This window comes from Urocitellus parryii, chromosome 3, assembly GCF_045843805.1.
Source record: "Urocitellus parryii isolate mUroPar1 chromosome 3, mUroPar1.hap1, whole genome shotgun sequence".
Lineage (NCBI taxonomy): Eukaryota > Metazoa > Chordata > Mammalia > Rodentia > Sciuridae > Urocitellus > Urocitellus parryii.
In genome coordinates this window covers 176881657-176902155 of record NC_135533.1, presented here as the reverse complement: position 1 = coordinate 176902155, position 20499 = coordinate 176881657, and the positions used below count along the sequence as shown (strand labels likewise).

At 33.0% G+C, this 20499-nt stretch overlaps 1 protein-coding gene across 4 annotated transcripts in view; it reads left to right on the top strand.

Annotated features, from left to right (window-relative positions):
* Tbc1d5 (TBC1 domain family member 5) overlaps positions 1 to 20499 on the top strand; it is a 501737-nt gene that overhangs the window by 98006 nt on the left and 383232 nt on the right. For all 4 annotated transcript variants that reach the window (XM_077796237.1, XM_077796238.1, XM_077796235.1 and 1 more), the window contains one exon: positions 18427 to 18623. The gene's annotated coding sequence lies outside the window, so the exon portion shown is untranslated. The remainder of the gene's footprint in view (positions 1 to 18426; positions 18624 to 20499) is intronic.

Genomic DNA, 20499 nt, shown 5'->3' with positions numbered 1-20499 from the left:
AATTGCTTTTATAGCACTTAGTAAGATTGAAAAAATGGGAAGAGACTGTAGATGGGAAACTAGTTAGGAAGCTAGCAGATAAATAGCAGCTTAGTTTTAAGAGGTATTAAGTGCTTAATATTAGGTAGGGTATGGTATTGGAGAATGTTTTAGTCAGCTTTTTACACTGCTGTGACCATTGTGGAGGAAGAAAGATTTATTTAGGGCTCACGATTTCAGAGGTCTTTGTCCATAAAAGGCCATCTCCATTCCCAAGGGCTTGAGTTGAGGCAGAATATCATGATGGAAAAGTGTGGCAGCTCAGATGGTAATCGGGAAGCAGAGAGAGACTCCACTCACCAGATACAAATATATACTCATAGCCACGCCCCAATTCCCACTTCCTCAAGCCGCACCCTACCACTTGAGTTACCACTCAGTTAATCCCTACCTGGGGATTAAATCACTGATTGGGTTAAGACTCTTACAACCCTATCATTTCTCCTCTGAACCTTCTTGCATTTTTTCATATGTGAGCTTTTCAGGGACACCTCACATCCAAACAATAACAGAGAATAAAGATAGAGAAATTTGAGATACACCATATTGTTGTTCAGTAGAATATAGAGTAGAAGGTTTTTGGGGAAATGTAATGAGTCCTGTATTTGATATATTGAGTATAATGTGTTGGTTTGGGCAATCTGATGTAGATATTTAGGGAATGATTGGAGATGGTGAATAGGTTTCTTCAGTGATGGTATCAGAGAGCATACTGATGTTCAGAGGAGCACTGAGAAGTCCCTTGAACCAACATACAACTCACTGGTGAATTCTGTTTGTGTATTATGTGTTTGTCAGTCATGATCTGGATCTTTGAATACAGGTTAGAGCTAGAGATATAAATTTGGGAAACTTTCACAATGGGAACTGATAGTTGGATGAGACTGTTAAATAAAACAACAGCCTCGACCAAAAAAAAAATTAGAATGGGGGTGGGTAACATAAGAAAGCAAGTACCCAGGGAGTGGGGTTGTGGCTCAGTAGTATAGCGCTTACCTAGCAAGTGTGAGGCATGGGGTTCGATCCTTAGCACCACATGAAATAAATAAATAAAGGTATTGCATCCATCTACTAAATGTTGATCATTGTAGTGCTAGTATTTTGCTAGATTTTGAAGAAGTTTATGAAATGAAAGTAAATGATGATTTAAAAAAATTAGGATTGTAAAGTGAATTAAAGATAGGAAATAAAAATATGCTCAGCTGCTTTTGACAATAAACTTTAGGAATCCTCTGGAATCATAGTAAAACCACTCCTGATTTTCAGATAACACTCAGATACAAGAAACAAAATACTGGTAAAACATGGTAAGAAGTCAGTGCAGAAATGTCACTGGAGGCTGTATAGCTGGACATGGAGCTGTCATAGGACTCTCATTTTTGCCACCAGCAAAGTGGTACTTTTAAGTTGGGCTATGGTTTCACTAAGAATAATGAACTGGGACCATTTTATTCTAATATCAGAAAAAAAATTATATATACTATTGATGTTATAGAGTATACCTCACCTGTTAGAATCTGGCCAAAATAGCAACTAATAGTATAGCATGATTGAATGACTGAATCAATTTGGTAAAAGAATTAAAAATGTGAAAATGTCACAGATCTTCTGAGAAGGGGTAGAGGAATGTTTTTCTCTTTTTATCAAAGCTTAGTGCTTAATGCATTGTGTAGTGTTGGTGCCTTTCAATAAAGACTTAACCCACTGAAGAAGACACAGAAATACAAAGAGATAATCATGGATTAGGAAAGTGAACATATGAAAACAAAATCAGAGACCTTTTTTGTGTATATCCAGTGAACTTTTTGAGTTTTTTCGTAAAATCTAATGAAATGTTCATAGATGCACTTGGATGTCCTACATAGATTGTTCTATATGAAAAACAACAATTTTGCCCCCTTCTGTTTCTTTCCTTTTTACTCAATGTTTTTTTCCTCCTCTGTCTTGATCTTTTAGTACAGTCTTGAGTATAGTGGGAATAATGGACATCTGCATTTTTATATATATATATATATATATATATATATATATATATTTTTTTTTTTTTTTTAAAGGAGCTTCTAATGTGATGTTTACTGTAGATTTTTTTGGACAGATACATTTTGTTCACTTCATCACATTTCCAGTTAATAATTGTTTTAGCATTTAATCTCGTGTGATGTTGAATGTTATCAAAATAATTTTTGATCTATTGAGATGATGCTATAGCTTGGCTCATAATGGCTCACCTACTATGCAGTATTAACAGATAATCCCCAATAAACAGAGGATTATAAAGTGAGATGACAGAGATGATTGTTAGCCTGTTTGCCAAGACCACTTATTTTTCTCCTTGATTACTGTAGGTCCTGTCTGGATTTTGTAGGCTATGAGAGAACTGTTGCTATCAAAGTGAGCAGAAATCAAGCTGAATAGAGGGTCTGGGAGGGGCCTGTCAAAATGGCAAATGTAATCTAGCTCTTTGTTTTGTCCTTTAAACTCACCTTGGTTTCTTTTCCTTCATAATCTCTGAAAACTGTAGGTTTCAAATAAAAACAAACATAGTTAGATACAGTTGTGTCAAGTTGTTAGATTGCTAATGTGGATTTACATAATGTAGAGTTGGAAGTAAAGATTGAAGAGAGACTGTAAGCCACTGGAGGTCATTATGTAAAGCTTTAAAGTAGATTTAATTTTATTCCATTTTTATTCAGTACCATATATGGAAATTAAAATTTTTTTTCGGTAGTGCACACTAGTTATTGAGAAAATATTTTAAATTGCAGTTTGTATTGATGGATGGTGATTACATCCATCTTAATGCTATTCTTTGAAATCTCCTGCCAATAATGAAGGTTTAAAACTTATTTTCTTCTGTAAGTAGTTACCTGACTTTTTAGATTATTTCTATGGGAAAATATCTGTATATTACTATCCAAAGAGGTATTCTGGAAAATAGCTGATTTTTGATCTAATAAGTTCTAGTAGCTTTTGCATAGTTAATCATTCTCTTCAGTAAAATTGAATTAACTTTTGAAGGGGAATTTGATTAAGCTACTTCTTTTTCAGTTTTCCTCTTTTTTATTATATTGCCCAGAATATCCAGAGCTGGAACTTTGTTTTATCTGAAACTATTGGTATCTGCCAGGATCGTTCTTTGGGAATGTAACATAGTTCACTAGGTTTTGGTTATTTGTGGTTATGGTTGTTTTTGTTCAATATGGAAATGACCTCTCTGTCAAAGTGTATGTTTTGATCTAAAGATTTTGAAAACCTGAACTGAACCCTAAAAAGATTTATGATAAATAGCCATATTACCTTTTTTTTCTTGAAGGACATTGTCATATTTAACTACACTAAACCTTTCTTAGGCTTATTTTTATTTCAATTATATATATCTCCATTAGTATAATAAAAATTTCCTTGTAAATTAATAATCACTACTCATAATTTTAATTATTAAAATACTGTACTGTCATCCTTTTATAATTGATTACAATATCCTTATGTTTCAGATATTGGGGATAACCAAAGGTTTGAGTGAAGAATAAAGTAAAAATGCCCCATGAGAGAACACTTTGGTAAAAATTAGACTCTTTTAAGGAGTCTCTGGTTGATATATTGGGAGGGAAAGAGGATCAGTATGATAGTGATGGCATGAGAGATCTGTTTTACTTCTGTTCTATTCAGTTTGGAAGAGGGAGATGAGTAAGATAAATGTACTAAAAATCAGAGAGCATGTTCATATGGTTTATCTTTTTTTTTTTCCCCAAGAGCATTCTACAGAAGATGCAATAATTTGGTCAGTTGTCTACATCTTAAATTAAAAGGTTCATTCAATATTATGAAAAAGTCTGATTTCTATGTTGCATTATTGGATGTTAAGTACAGGTGTTCGTCAGTGCACCCCCCACTAGGATCATAGGCAGGAAGATTGCAAGTTCAAAGCCAGTCCGAGCAACTTAGCTGAGTTCCTTAGGGCCTTGCTAGATCATGTCTCTAAATAAAATATTAAAAGGGGTGGGGATGGGGCTCAGTTGTTAAAAGCCCCCTGAGTTCAATCCCTGTTAACCCCCTCCTAAAAAGTCCCCCTCCCTCCTTTCTGCTTAGAAGCCTCATGAGATTTGTTGGATAGAATTGAGTTAATATAGGGCTGGGGATGTGGCTCAAGCAGTAGCATGCTCGCCTGGCATGTGTGCGGCCTGGGTTCCATCCTCAGCACCACATACAAACAAAGATGTTATGTCCGCCAAATACTAAAAAATAAATATTAAAAAAAAAGAATTGAGTTAATATATACATGACAATATTTACTGGTATGCTTCCCAAAATGAAGCATACTTTTCTCATCTTTAATTATGGAGGTTGATCAAATGAATCACATAGATATGGTGAACTTTGTTTTCCTGCATGATAAAATTTTCTAGTTGCTAAAAAGACTATCCTTTCCCTGGTTTAAAATATTTGTACCCAGTACACAAACTGTTCAGGATGTAATTTAACCTTTCTGGTATGATTAAAATGGTACTTTTAAGTTCTAAACGTCAGAATTGCTATAGAGCAGAATTCTAGTTGCTAAAAATTCCAGCTAAACTAGACATTTTTATTACATGTAGTTCAGCACATTCCTTATAATTGAGTTCTACTAAGACTTGACATCCTGAAAAAGTTCTGCAGTTTTCTGATGTGCATGGTCCTTAGGATGCTATAAATTTGCTGTGGGTATTTGAATTATGTGGTTTTTGTAAAAATATTTAATACTATATGACTAATACTTGTTAAGGTTAAAGAGCCTACCTCCTTTAGAAAGAAACCATGTTGATGAGTCACTTAATGCAAAGATAATCTGAGAGGGGATAATATTGTGGCTCAGTGATAGAGTGCTTCCCTAGCATGTGTGAGGCACCTGGTTAAATTCTCAGCACCACGTGTAAATGAATAAAATCAAGGTTCATTGACAAATGTTTTAAATGTTTTCTTTTTAAATTAAAAAAAATATTCACATATATACATATATATTTTAAGTAAAATTTAAAAAAAGATGACCTGAGATTGTTAATCATATGAAGCATGGGAAGGCTGACCCTGTTAAAAAAAAAAAAAATTGCTGGTCAACTGCTTTAAAAAATTTGTGCTTCAAAGAAAGGTCTTTGTTTAGGAAGACTAGCCTAGAAGAGAAATGTAGCAATCTAAAGATGGGTTTTGGGGATGTGATAGCCTGGCTCTAAGTGAATTCAAAATATGGCTTTCAGCCAATTGATAGTGACTAAAGTTACGTTAAGTGATTGGGTACCAAATCTTGGTTTTATTCAACTGGAAATATATTAATCTACTTAGGGTCAAAATAGAGTAATCATAGTCCAAAGAAAATATGTATAATACTTTTTTTTCCTGTATGTTTTCTTTTTTCAAAATCTAATTATTCATACATGACAGTAAAATGAGCTTTGACACATCATATATAAATGGAGTATAACTTCTCATTCTTCTGGTTGTACATGATGTAGAATCATACTGGTCCTGTAGTCATGTATGTACGTAGGGTAATAATGACCAATTCATTTTGCCATCCTTCCTATCCCTAAGCCCCTTCCACTCCCTTCACTCCCCCCTGCCTAATCCAAAGTAACTCTATTCTTCCCCAATTCTATTGTGAAGTAGCATCTGCATATCAGAGAAAATATTCAGTGTTTGGTTTTTTGGGATTGGCATATTTTGTTTAGCATGATATTCTCTAGCTCCATCCATTTACCAGTAAATGCCATTATTTCATTCTTCTTTAAGGCTGAGTAATACTGTGTGTGTGTGTGTGTGTGTGTGTGTGTGTGTGTGTGTGTGTTACATTTTCTTTATTCATCTATTGAAGGACACCTAGATCTGGTTCTATTATGAGTTGAGCTGCTGTAAGCATTGATGTGGCTGAATCACTACTTAAAATCAGTAGTATGCTGAATAGTAGTATGCTGAATCACTACTTAAAATCAGTAGTATGCTGATTTTAAGTGCTTTGTGTATAAACCGAGGAGTGGCATAGCTGGGTCAACTGGTGGTTCTGTTTTAAGTTTTCTGAAGAATCTCTATACTGCTTTCCAGAATGGTTGTACCAATTTGCAGTCCCACCAGCAATGTATGAGTATACCTTTTTTCCCCCACATCCTCACCAGCATTCATCATTACTTGTATTCTTGATAATTGCCATTCTAAATGGAGTGAGAAGAAATCTTAGAACTGAGTTTTAATTTGCATTTCTCAAATTGCTAGAGGTTGAATTTTTTCATATATTTGTTGATGGATTATATTTATTTGAAGTGTCTGTCCCATTCTTTAGCCCATTTATTGATTGGGTTATATTTATTTATTTTTTTGGTGTTAAGTTTTTTGAGTTCCTTATATATCCTAGAGATTAATGCTCAGATGCTCAGTCAGAGGTACATGTGGTAAAGATTTTCTCCCATTCTGTAGGCTCTCTCTTCACGTTATTGATTTTTTTTTCCTTTGCTGAGAAGAAGCTTTTCAATTTGAATCCATCCCATTTACTGATTCTTCATTTTACTACTTGCGCTTTAGGAGCCTTTTTAAGGAAGTCAGATCCTAACTGAAATGGTGAAGAGTTGGGCCTGATTTTTCTTCTATTAGGCTCAAGGTCTCTGTTCTAGTGCCTAAGTCTTTGATCCATTTTGAGTTGAGTTTTTGCATGGTGAAAGAGAGGGGTTTAATTTCATTTTGTTACATAAGGATTTCCAATTTTCCCAGAAGCGTTTGTTGAATAGGCTGTTTTTCTTCAGTGAATATTATTGGCACCTTTGTCTAGTATGAGATAGCTGTATTTATCTGGGTTTGTGTCTTCTTTTCTGTGCAATTGGTCTACATGTTTGTTTTGGTGCCAATACCATGCCTTTTTTGTTATTATGCTCTGTAGTATAGTTTAAGGTCTGGTATTGTGATGTTCCTGCTTAACTCTTCTTGGTAAGGATTGCTTTGGCTATTTTATTTTTCTAAATGAATTCCATGATTGCATTTTCTATTTCTATCAAGAATGTCATTGGGATTTTAATAGGAATGACATTAAATCTGTATAATGCTTTTGGTAGTATGGTCATTTTGATAATATTAATTCTGTCTTTCCAGGAGCATGGGAGGTCTTTCCTTCTTCTAAGGTTATCTTCAATTTCCTTCTTTAGTGTTCTGTAGTTTTCATTGCAGAGGACTTTCACCTGTTTTGTTAGATTGATTTCCCAAGTATTTTATTTTTTTGAGGCTATTGTGAATGAAGTTGTTTTCCTAATTTCTCTATCAGTGAATTTATCACTGATATATAGGAATGCGTTTGATTCATGGGTGTGAATTTTATATCCCAATACTTTGCTGAATTCATTTATTAATTCTAGAAGTTTTCTGATGGGACTTTTTGAATCTTCTGAATATAGAATCCTGTCATCTGCAAATAGGGATAGTTTGAGTGCCTTTTTTCCTATTCATAATCCTTTAATTTCTTCAAATTGCTATATGAACGTTTCAAGGATTTGTTTTATAGAAATGGTAAAAGAGGGCCTCTTTGTCTTGTTCTAGTTTTTAGAGGGAATGCTTTAGATTTTTCTCCATTTAGAATGATGTTGGCCTTGAGTTTAGATATATAGCTTTTACTATGTTGAAGTATGTTCCTACTACCCCTAGTTTTGCTAGTGCTTTGAACATGAAGGGGTGCTGTATTTTGTCAAATGCTTTTTCTGCATCTATTGAGATGGTTATCTGATTCTTGTGGTTAAGTCTGTTGATGTGATGAATTACATTTAGTGATTTCTGTATGTCTAACCAACCTTGCATCCCTGGGATGAACTCCACGAGAGTATGGTGCACTATCTTTTAAATATATTTTTGTATGTGATTTGTCTGGATTTTATTGAGAATTTTTGCATCTATGTTCATCAGGGATATTGGTCTTAAGTTTTTTTTCCTTGATGTGTCTTTTTCTGATTTTGGTATCAGGTGATATTAGGCTCATAGAATAAGTTTGGAAATGTTTGAAATATGTCTGCTCTTGCTTTTGATTGGTAGGCTTTTGATGGTATCTTCCATTTCATTGCTTTAAATTGATTTGTTTAAATGTTGTATGTCCTCCTGATTCTGTTTGGGTAGGTCATATGTCTCTAGAAATTTATTGACACCTTCAAAATTTTCTACTTTTTATTGTCTTATTGGAGTATAGATTTTCAAAATAGTTTCTAATTATCTTCTGTATTTCAGTAGTGCACATCATGATAGCTACTTTTTCCTCAAGTATTTAATCATGTGAATTTTCTGTTTCTCTTCATTAGTGTGGATAGGTGTTTATCAATTTTATTTTTTTCAAAGAACCAATTTTTGTTTTGTCAATGTTTTTAATTGTTCCTTTTGTTTTCAATTTCATGGATTTCAGCTTATATTTTAATTATTTGCTGTTTTCTGCTTTTGGTGTTGATTTGTTCCTCTTTTTCTAGGGCTTTGAGATGTAATGTTGGGTCATTTATTTGTTGACTTTTTTTCTTTTAAAGAATGACTTCAATGCAGTGAACTTTCCTGTTAGTATTGCCTTTATAGTATCCCGGAGATTTTGATTTGTTGTATTTCTATTCTCGTTTACCTCGAAGTATTTTTAAAATTTCATCCATGATTTCTTCTGCTATCCATTTATCATTCAATAGTATATTATTTGCCTCTAGGTATTAGATTAACTTCTATTTTTTATTTTATCATTGAATCCTAATTTCATTTCATTATGGTACAATAAAATGAAGGACATTCTATTTTTTTCTTATTTGCTAAGACTTGCTTTGTGGACTATTTTTGAGAAGGATTCCTGTGCTGCTGAAAAGAAAGTGTATTCCCTCATTGATGAATGGAATATTCTCTATATATCTGTTAAGTCTAAATTACTGATTGTATTATTTAGTTCTTCATATGTCATGGTAGTCATGATAGTTTTTGTTTGGGTGATCTGCCAAGTAGAGAGCTGTGTTAAAGTGGCTCAGGGGTTAAGTAAACCTGGGTTCAATCTCTAGTACTACCACCCCCCCCTCCAAAAAAACAAAACAAAACAAAAAATGTCTTTAGGTGTCCCTTTCCTAGCCTTCCATGTCCTAACAGCTGAATGTTTTATTTGGGCTTCCACCCTTGGAGAATAATAACCAGTTGCCTCAGAGCCTTTTTTGAATTTTCAGTATCACAAATGGAAAACGTTAAAAATTTAAAACAACATCATGATCCTTTGGTTTTAGAACCAAAAGGCTTGGCATACTATATTTCTCATTTTTGTGATTTTTCTCCTGTTTCATTTCACTAATTTATAATAGTTTAACATAGATTATTTGTTATAAGATTTTTGAATATTCTTAATTTAAACATTTGATACACTGAGACCATAGTAGTAATTTTTCTTGGAAACTTTAAATATGTTGAAAAATTTTTTTGAAGAATAAATTTAAAAAGTTATCCTGAGGGGCTGGGGGTGTGGCTCAAGCGGTAGCGCGCTCGCCTGGCATGCGTGCGGCCCGGGTTCAATCCTCAGCACCACATACAAAGATGTGTCTGCCAAAAACTAAAAAAAATAAATATTAAAATTCTTTTCTCTCTCTCTCAAAAAAAAAAAAATCCCGAGAACCAAAAATTACATTAGATATGTAAATTAATTCACGGCTGTTTTATTGAGTTATTAGACACTAGCAACAGTACATGTATGATACTCTTATTTATCTTATCAGAGTGTTTATTGGAAATCTACTAAAAAAGTAACCTAAATTGCAAATCTGAGAATTCAGTTGGATTGTTCATATTTAAAATCAGTACCAAAGTGAGACATTATTTGAATCATAAAACCACTTTTTGCGACTTTTTAAAGATTCAATTGGAGATTTTTCTAGGTTTGTAATACTGTTGTTTAGAACTAAGGAGACTTTAAAATAAAATCCTAAATACCTGTGAAATAAATGCTGACATCTGTTTTCCAAACTTCAGTCAGTGAATTCAAATTACTTTATGCTATAAAAGTTAGCAAAAATAAAATTTAGATAATACTCTTATTCCTTCTTTTATCCTCAACATACCTGTTTTAGGGATCAAGATACCGAAGGAAGATATTGGGAAAAGAGTATCTTGTTTTTCTCCAACTTAGTCTTTTTTGTCTCTCCCCTCTTTTTGTACCTTCCATGCCACAAAAATTAGAAATCTTGGGAATGTAATAAACTTACTTTTCTTCTGCATTCTGTGTAGGCACCACCATTTCTCTCATTCTTTTGCCTCTAAGTCCTATAGTTCTGTACCCACAATGCTAGTTTATTACTCTATCTCCCTTAGAGCTGTCTTTCTCACTAAGTACTTGGTAATTGATTCTAAACCATTTTTCTGTATTGCTGCTGATTAACAACATTATCCTGTTAAGATTTCCTTTATTTCTCTGTGAGAAAGAGATAACAGAGATATAAAAGTCAGTGAGATCAATAAAGGAACAGTAGTTTGGTAGTAAAATGAGTGGTGGAAAAATTATGAGCCACAAGCTAGGGGAAAAAAAAATCTAAATGATTGAGTCCTTTATTGAGCATACTCAACTCTTCTGCCTCTGTCTTTTTCTAGTTTTAATCAGTGTTGCCTTTCATTTTCTGAGAACCAAAGCTCCCTCAGAGTTTAAGACTAACCTGGGATGGTCCTTTTCTTTGGCTTTCCTCTAGTGCAACCAAATACAATTCGGACTTTTCCTTTTGAACAATTTGATCATGTAGATAGTATTTATTGCATAAAAGGTGACACCAGATGATATCACAAAATGGCATTGGATTTTCTTTTTAAGGAACTTTGAAACAAATGGGGTAATATAAGGAGTAGTTAATGAGATGCAGAAATAGAAGGCTAGAATTGAAAATGTAGAATATGAAACAGAATTATAGACAATGCTTGTCTTCTTATTATATTGTGAAAGATACCTGTTTTGAAAAGTCCCATGGCCTATTTATTTATTTATTTATTTTGGCCACAGGAAATGAACAAAGACTGAAATTAGCTTAAGGGATTCTTTTTTTTTTTAATCAGAGTTAGATTAATCTGCTGTTTTCTTAGTGAAAAATAATAGTTCCTGGAATTTTCTGACTTTCCATGGGTTCATTTTGACTGGTGTTCTTCAAGATTTCATTGAATCCTGTGTCTCTGGATTGACCCAGCCTCTTTTGGTTCATTTGAAAAGAATGATAGGAACAAATATATTTGTTTTTCTTAAGCTAAATTGAACTTGATATCTGCTTGATCCTATGTGGAACCAGTTTATTCAGTACAAAAACTGTATTTTTGGCATCAAGAGCAATATTGAATGTATAACATTGGAATTTCAAAAAATTCTCTTCTTGAATTTCATGTGCATTGGTTTCTGTTCTGCTTTGAGCTTAATGTAATCTGGGATCTAGTTTGATACCAACTATGGTTAGTGAAAAATAAGCACGAATATTTGGGAGAAAAATGTTCTATACTAATATGAGATGAAGAGTCATTTTGGTAAGTGAAGATAGATTCTATTAGGACGTCTTGAAAGCATTTCATTTAATAAAGCTAAAGGGACAGAGCCAGATCTCAAAAACAGTGATATAAATCTATCAAGGTTTATGAAGTTGAAGGAAATTCATGAGCAGAGTACATTATGGTCAGGTAAACTTAACTATGTTATACTAAGAATTCATTTTAAATCAATGTGGCTTGGTTAAGACCAAATGGACAGGAATCATATTGCTTGGGTTCAACTCCCAGTCATACCATTTGCTACCTATATGGAGTTAGTGTTAATTTCCTCCTTTTTTTTTTTTTTTTGGTGGCGAGGAGGAGGCATTGAATAAGATAACTTCATATTGTTAATAATGTTCATTTTTCAAGGAGACTTTATTATGTTTGACATTATTTCCTAACATGGTTCTGGCATGTATGTAAATGTCAAGGGGTAAAAAATCGCTTGAATATTTTCATTGATTTAGAAGAATACAGGGAGAACTATGTAAAAAACTAAATTTCAGTGAACTATATTCATCTTCATAGATAGGCCTTGAAAGAAAAATATTCATGTTGAAATTTCAAAATTAAAAAACTAGTAGTTATCCTTGGGGGAAAGTTGAGAGTTTTGTTGGAGTTAGAATCTCTATGCCACCAGAACAATGCTGATAGCCCTAACTTGGTGTGCCAGCAGATCAGATTATTGAGTGCAGTTTGTTCAACAGTACTCAGTATAGACAGTTTCATGGAAACGAGAAGACTGACACAAACGTTTTAAGTATGGGAAACATGTTCTGTCCTGAATGCTCCTTTGGTATCAGTGTATGTTAATGTCCATTAGTGTCATTAAGCAAGGTTAGATGTAAGCTCTTACTCCTTTTTGTCCTTTTTTGTTAGCTGTTATTGTATCCTTTTACATATAAATTTTGCAACAAAATTTTCCGTATTCATCATCGTTAAACAATTCCTATGTCTTCTACCAAAAATATCAGTAAATGACTTAATTTTTAACCAGAAGATTAAATTTTATATTAAGGAAAATCATGCAGTTATTTTTTTTGTATAGTTGAAACTTTTTATTTAGTCATCTCTTGTTTTTTACTGAAAAGACACATTGTGATAGTAATCATAAAATTTTAAATTAAGTTGGATATGATTTAATTAGGTTGAATAAAATATGTATGTTCAAAAATTTTAAAATTTTGTGCCTAAAGAATGGAAAGTGGTTATAGTTGGTAGATACATTCTGAGAAGGCTTGAAAAGTCATCTATTGTATCAAAATATTTGGAGGATCTTGATATAGGATTGGGGACTTCTGGGAAACTGAGGCACTGTGAAGTTCTCCCCAAATGTCAATTCTTGTGATCAAGTTGGAAAGACATTTCAGAGCTGTCACTCAAGAGTAACAGAGTTGAGTTTATTAGAAAGGATGGAAAAAGGGGGCACTCTAAGGAGAGAATGGGTCCTCTCAGAGGAGAAGGACAGCATGCCTCTCCTGGATTCCACATTGATTGATTGATTGATTTTACTGAAAAGACACATTGATAGTAATCATTAAAAAAATCTGAAAATTTTATATTAAGCTTCCCAGGGAAGCTTCCAAGAGTCCCACCCAGGTCCACCTCTTGACTTTTGACTGACAGCAGGATGACATCAGATTTTCAAGTTCCCACTTCCATGAGCACTGTAGGTCACTTTGGCCCATGATGACAAGTTCTAATCATAATCTCTTCTTATAGTTTATGGTTAGGGGGAATTATCCTTCTCTTCCTGAGTTCCAGCATCTAGTTTGTGAAAATCTCACAAAAGTCTTCCCCTTTAGGGTAACTTGGGTGCCTCTTATTGGAATTATTTTGTGTCTGCATTTCTCCTGTAGAGAAATGGTAGTTTGCTGAGGAATATAACATATCCTGTTACATCATTTTAGTGAGGGAGGGCTGCAGGTAAATTGCTTCTTGGAAAAGAAGCATGTAGGGGTCAGCATAGTGGACCCAGTTGGTAGAATTATTCCCTTAACTTTATGTTCCCACCATTCACATCTATTTGTCCTGCCAGTCTGATTCTGAATCACCACTTTGATAAGCTTCTTCAATGGTTTTTATACACACTAAAGGTTTTGAAGCACTGCTGAATTCTTCACTGGCAGTTTTTAGAATTTTGGCTTCTGTCTTTTCTCATGGATGTCCTTTTTTGCCACTTGGGAGAAGAGCAAAGGAGAACTGATTAGCTGTTCCCAATGACCTGCCTGCCATTCCACATACTGTTTAGTTTTCAAAGCTTTCATGGTCAGTGTTTGTTAGTTGAAGGACAATAAGATCAGTGAATAGCCTCTAAGTCTTCCCTCCATTGGCACCTCTCACCCCGTTGGTAGGAGGAACATGTGTTGGTATGGGGATGTCAGTTCAGATGTTTGACTTACATTTCCTAAAATGTCAGTAGGTTTTACTAAGAATTTCAGGTGAGGAAACATAGAGTACTTACGTGGTGTTCTGTGGTCAGGGTTGCAACTGAAATTGATCTATTTTTACAGTTCAAGACCCCTGATACTACATATACTAACTACCCTTTATTTTAGGTGGACATGCCATGGACCATGAGTACGGATAACCTGAGTTGGAAGCTTTATCATTTAGTGACTTACTAGTAACTTTACACTTCCCTAAACTTGACTGTCCTCATCTGAAAAGTGGATGTGATAATTAAGATTATTGTGAGGATTAATGACTTTTAATGCATATTTTTAGAGTACTAAATGCAATTCTATTTCAAAGTAAATAATTTCCGTAAATGATAACTATTATTAAGCAGTTCAAAATAAGACATAAAATACAAATATGCTGTGTGGATTAACCAATAATAGCCTAAATGAGTTTGTCAAGATATGAAATACTTCTCTATTCTGATATAGTGTAATAGCTACAAACTAGGAAGGCATTGGATTTTTGAAGATTTTTCTGATGGGAAAAGAATATAGGTTTTCATTTTTTATAAATGCTCATATTCTGGCAAATTCTAAATTTGATCCTAGCCCAGACATTTCTTATAACTGCAGACATTTAAATTGAAATGCCTATGAGACATCAGCAGCAGGTAAACTGTTTAACATACCTAAATCTAAATTTAAGCTCTTTCCCTCTGTGCCTTATCTTCTTTCAGAGTTCAGTACATCAGTGAAAGGAATTGCTAGCCATACTCATCCTCTACATAATCTAATCTCCCACCAAGATCAGCTGATTGTAATCACAGAAGTCTCTTCTGCCTTCTCTATCACCTTTGTTTAGGTTATTCTTATCTCACATCTGACTCTTCCCCTGCCACCTTTTGGCCCTCACTGTGAGTTAGCCAAATGTGGTATTTTTCAAAGAAGAGTTGATTGTCATAACTTATTTTAAGCCCTTTAGTGTCTTTGCTTTTTCTGCCTCATTTTGGTTCTCATGTGTTCCCTTTCCAGTTGCAACTGGTCTTTCTTGACATAAAATGTGCTGGTCTTACTTATTTTTTGGACCTTTGCACTTGCTGTGCCCTAGGTTGGAATACATCCTATAACACTAAGACCTCATCTTAAAACTGTTTCTTAGGCCTTTGCTGGTCCCTGAACTAGATCCTGTTTCCTGGTATAAAAATCTCACAGTTATGTATTTGCATAATTATATGCCGTTTCCCCAAGTAAAAATGTAAGCTCCTTGAAGGCTGACACAATTTTAGTGTTTACGAAGGCCCAGAATAGTCTTGACAGTAGATGACAAATAGCAAATGACTGACTAAAGTCTATAAATAAGCAATTAATATACAAAGTGATTAATTCTGGAGTAAAGTTCAGATAGAGCTACATTGTTGTCATCCTAAGCATTGTTATTTGAGAATACTTAAGTTGTGGTTGCATTGATTTGATCTGCCTTTAGTTTTACTTTTTCTATTAAAAGTGAATATAAGTAATATTTTGATTTAAGAGCTTTCCAGAACTTGGATTGAACTTTCATAAGCTTTAGACTAAAACTTTGTCCTTTTGTTGAATCTGCATTGTATTTGAGGTTTACAATTTAAAAAGGAGATGGTTGGTCACATACATCTTGATATTTACTATGTGGGATTTGTCAATTTATTTTAGTTGTTTGAGGCATAAACATTTAAAAATTGTACCACCCTGTCGAGACAAGAAATCATAGCTATTTTAATAAGTTTCTTAGTTCTTTGGAAAGCTAGAATTCAGTTAAGACAATATTAGAATTTTACTTTTATGTAGGTTTTTTGTTTGTTTTTGTTTCATTTGGGCCTTTATTTAGTACATGACTATTGCTGACAGATTGACATGTACTTGTGAAAACTCTAAGACTTCAGTGTTCTCTTGAAAATTAGTTTAGTACTGTTTACATTTTAAAATTAGTACTTTCAATAAACTTTTGGTTTCCATGTATTCTAAATTCTACCTAGGAGTACACAACTTCAGGGGGAAAAATGGGCACAGTCAGCAGAAAAAAGGTGGTCTGAGCATTTATGCGTTAAATATGCATGCTAATTAGGGAAAAAATTAGAAAAATATGAAAACAGATGTTACATAAATTATTGCAGTCCCAGGGCAGCAGTAACTTACATACTGACAATAATTTTTTATATGTGCATGTGTATATCTATTTCTAGATTTCTCAATATTTATGTCATTCCTAAGAGAATAACTAGAAAAAGAGCCAGTATAGTCTTCATGGAGAGCCTGGTAAATAGTTCTGCATATGAATTGCTGAGGAAGTGTAGTTGTTTGCTGTGGTCTTACTGAGTGTACAGGGGATCATATGTGTTTCCTAATTTTGCCTATAATGGCCTCTCTTTTTCTCCCATCTTGGTTTCCTTCTCTGTATATCAATTTGACATGATATATTCAATATATTTGGCATGATATATTCAATATATCATGTCAAAATAAGGTTAATTAATGACCCTAGCAGTGTAAGAAATGGAAAGTTGGCCCCTAATTGGTTTAAAGTATGTATTTAGAAATAAAATAAATTACAATTACTCTGGACATTGATTGTAGTGTCACTTTTTCTTTTGGTTACAGTCATACTTCTTGAGGTAAATAGCCATCATTCTTTAAATAATGGTAAGACAGTGGTATGACAATATATATTCAGTGTTACTTAAATGCACATTAATCATAAAACAGATAACATTAAAGTAGTCGAATGATATTTGAATACTTTCACTCTAAAGAGACAAAAATGGTCTGTTTTTACAAAGCAAAGATGAGAAAGACACATTTTATTTTAATGGTCAGAAATTTTTGGTTCAACCATAGAAGAAAAGTTATGTGAATATATTGCTGTGCAAAGATCCAGTGACAACATTAAGATATTCTCTGTATGTGTATTATAATTTAGAAGAGTATCATTTGAAACTTTTCATATAAGATTGAAAGTGTAAAATAAGGAAATGCTAAGCCAGGTGTTGGTGTGCACCTATAATCCCAGCTACTCAGAAGGCTGAGAGAGGAGTATCAAAAGTTCAGGGCTACCTGGGCAACTTTACTGAGACTGTCTCAAAAATAAAAAAAAATAAGAGCTAGGGCTATATCATGCCAAAATCATGTCAAAATAAGAAGAGCACCCCTGGATTCAATTTCCAGCACCAATTAATTATATAAATAAATAGGAAGTTCTGCATTTTTAAAAAAATATTTATTTTTTAGTTGTAGTTGAACAGAATACCTTATTCATTTTTATGTGGCACTGAGGATCAAACCTAGGACCTCGTGCGTGCTAGGCAAGTGCTCTACCGCTGAGCCACATCCTGAGCCCAGAAGTTCTGCATTTTAATATAATAAATTATTGCAAACAAGAATACAAACACAGATGAAACATGAATTATATTTAATAAAATAGAAATATCTAAAATGCCATAAGACAGTTTATGGAAATCCTTTTTCCAGTGGGTTACTTCTGTTATTTGGTTTAAGGAGCACATGATACTACAATGTGTTTGGTCTAATTAATTCCTTTCAACTCTCAGTAATTTTAAGGTCGATTTGCTATCATATTTTTTATTTGTCTGCCACTGACATTTTACATCATATTACCTGAAGGCTGCTATATTTTTGCACATATAGTGTGCCACCAATACTTCTTAACAGGTTGTTGAATGTTAAGAAACTAAGAATGAAATCTAGAAGTGGATGATAATGTTTAGTAATTTATTATATTAAGAGGTTTTTACTTAAATTGGATAGTCTATTTAAGAACTTTAGTTATTTTGAATTTTGTATAGAAATATGATTACATCATATGATTTATGGAAATACATTACTAAATGAAGTAATGTGTTTTTTCTTTTGCTCTAGGAAAAAGCTATGTAAATTAATTTTTCACTCACAAATAATATTCACTTGTCATCACAGATGTAATCATACTCTAATTTTATATTTTATTAATGCTTTGAAATCCATTTTTAATGGAATTTTTACATGTTTTCAAAATGTCAAATTTCCATTTTTTTATATCATTTTAAAATATATTATTTTACTGTATGTTAGAAGAGTAGATTCGTATGTCATTTCAGGAGAAAGTTAAATGAAGTTATAACAAGTGATTTGTTTTATAGTGAGGTCTGACTGTGTGTGTGTGTGTGTGTGTGTGTGTGTGTGTGAGAGAGTGAGAGAGAGAGAGAGAGAGAATGTCTTTTATTATTGGTATTATAAAATGATACTTTCCTCCTGGAGTTAAAATAGATAATGGAAAGTGATTAGTGAGTAGGGTAATGTTTGTCCTCCAGGAGCCTAAAATATTTTGACATGAATTTTTATTTGGCCTGCTATTTTGCATTGTTTGGTTTAGTTTAGGGTTCCCTACTGGAATAGGAACATTTTAGTTTGCTACTGGAATTGGAGTATTGAAGTTATTTTTATTTATTTATTTTTTTAGGTAGATGTTTTTCCAACAGTCAAGGGAGAAGTCAGTTGGTCTCTAGATCTTGATTCCTCTTCAATTCCTGTTTACCAGTCAAGACTTCTATTTGGTGAAATCTGTTGTATTGAGCTGGTGTCATCTTTGAACCATAACAAAAACATGCATTTTCAAGTATCAAACAGATTTGTGGATTAGTAAAGTTCTTCTGAAAGGTAAGCATCTATTTATTCATAATATACATTTAAACATTGAATACTGTGAATACCCTTTACCATAGTAATTGTATAGATTTTTTTGTCCATGAAATATGTGGGGGAAGCTTTAAGAAACATTTCTCACCAGCAGTCTTAGCAATTTTCAGGGCTATACTTTTTCTATCCATAGATATTTTTTCCCCAAATATTTTCATATCATTTAAGCCTCCACTTAATTTTTTTTAGAGGAATAGGAAATTAGGATAAATGTAGAGTTGAAAATGTCTCAGGTCATGTTCACAATTTTTTCCTACCACAGCCAATAATAAGAAAAATTTTACATTTGTAAGCCAGTTCCTATAGGTATAAATGAAACTGAAAAAAAGTTGAAGCAATTTTTATACTAATTACATAGGATGTACTTTGTGCTCTTGTTCTTTTATATTCTTTTATATTTCATGTAATACATGCTGAAGCCAATAACTAAATTTATTTTCCTATTTAATAATATGTCGAGTTTACAATTTCAAAAATCCTGCTTTAGATTACTCGTAAGTTTGTTCATGACTGACTTGTTTGGAAAGTAAGGGGAATGAGACAGTTTTTCTGCCTCAGCCAAGCTGCTTTTTCTTGTCTGTCTTCTCTTCACTGTCCCCATTCACTATAAGCTATCAAGTGACTTGATGGAAGGGTAACTATTGAGGAAGGCTAGAGCCCTTATTGGGGTTCGAGTGTAGGGGGGAGCACAGACACAAATAGTGATATCTCAGAATTTTAAAGGAGAATAAGTCTCTGGATACAATCAAGACTTTATGGTAAGGTACATATTTCTGTATTCTTTTCCTTTTATCTGCATTAATTGGATGTGTATTCTGATACCTTCAAATCATTCTTGGTCTGAAACATTGTTATCTTTGTAGATTCTGTGTATTATCATTGGATAACCCAGATCTTTTCCCCAATAGTCTCTTCTAAGTACTCATTCATGTTTTATCCTTTTAATAAATTGCATTTTTTTCTGATTATAAAAGTAATATTTTATGTTAAAAAATTTGGTAATTATTGAAATGTTATAAGTAAGATAAAAATTATCCCTAATCCTAATATACAGAGATGAACTAATGTAATACTTTGAAAATAAAATCTATTATTTTTACTTGAATTTAACAAAAGAAACTGAAATGAAGCCTAAATGATTAGTGAATTCCAAATAAATGTTTTTTCCCCAAACTCATAAATGTTAGTTTCCAAGAGTCTTTGAAAGAAAATTATGGAAATCTTCTAAGTACTTTGCAAATATGAGACTAGAAAAGGGTGAATTAAAAGCAAAATATCTTTTTATTTTAAGATAGTTTGTTTAAATTTATAAAATATAAAAATCAACCTTTAAAGTAATTAGTTACCTGGCATTTAATACATTCACAATATTTTACTACTTACTACCTCTATCTAGTTCTAAAAACATTTATATAATATCAAGGTAAAATACTCAATAAGCAGTTTCTCTTTATAAAGTCTGCCTTACCTAAACTTGTGGTATCTATTAGTCTGTATTCTGTCTCCATGGTTTAGCTTTACTTCATATTTCATATGAATGTAATCATATGTGGCATTTTGTGTTTGGCTTCTTTCACTTAGCATAATATTTTCCTTTTTTTTTATCCATGTTGTAGCACTTACTGGTACTGAATTATTTTTCTTAGCTGAATACTAATACTCCATTGTATGTATATACTTCAGTTTGTTTATTCAGTTTACCTTTCAACTATTGTGAGTTAGTGCTGCCATTAACATGTGTACACATGTACCTATTTGAATATCTGTCTCAGTTCTTTTGGGTATATACCTATGAGTAGAATTGCTCAGTCATATTTTAATATTGTGTATAACTTTT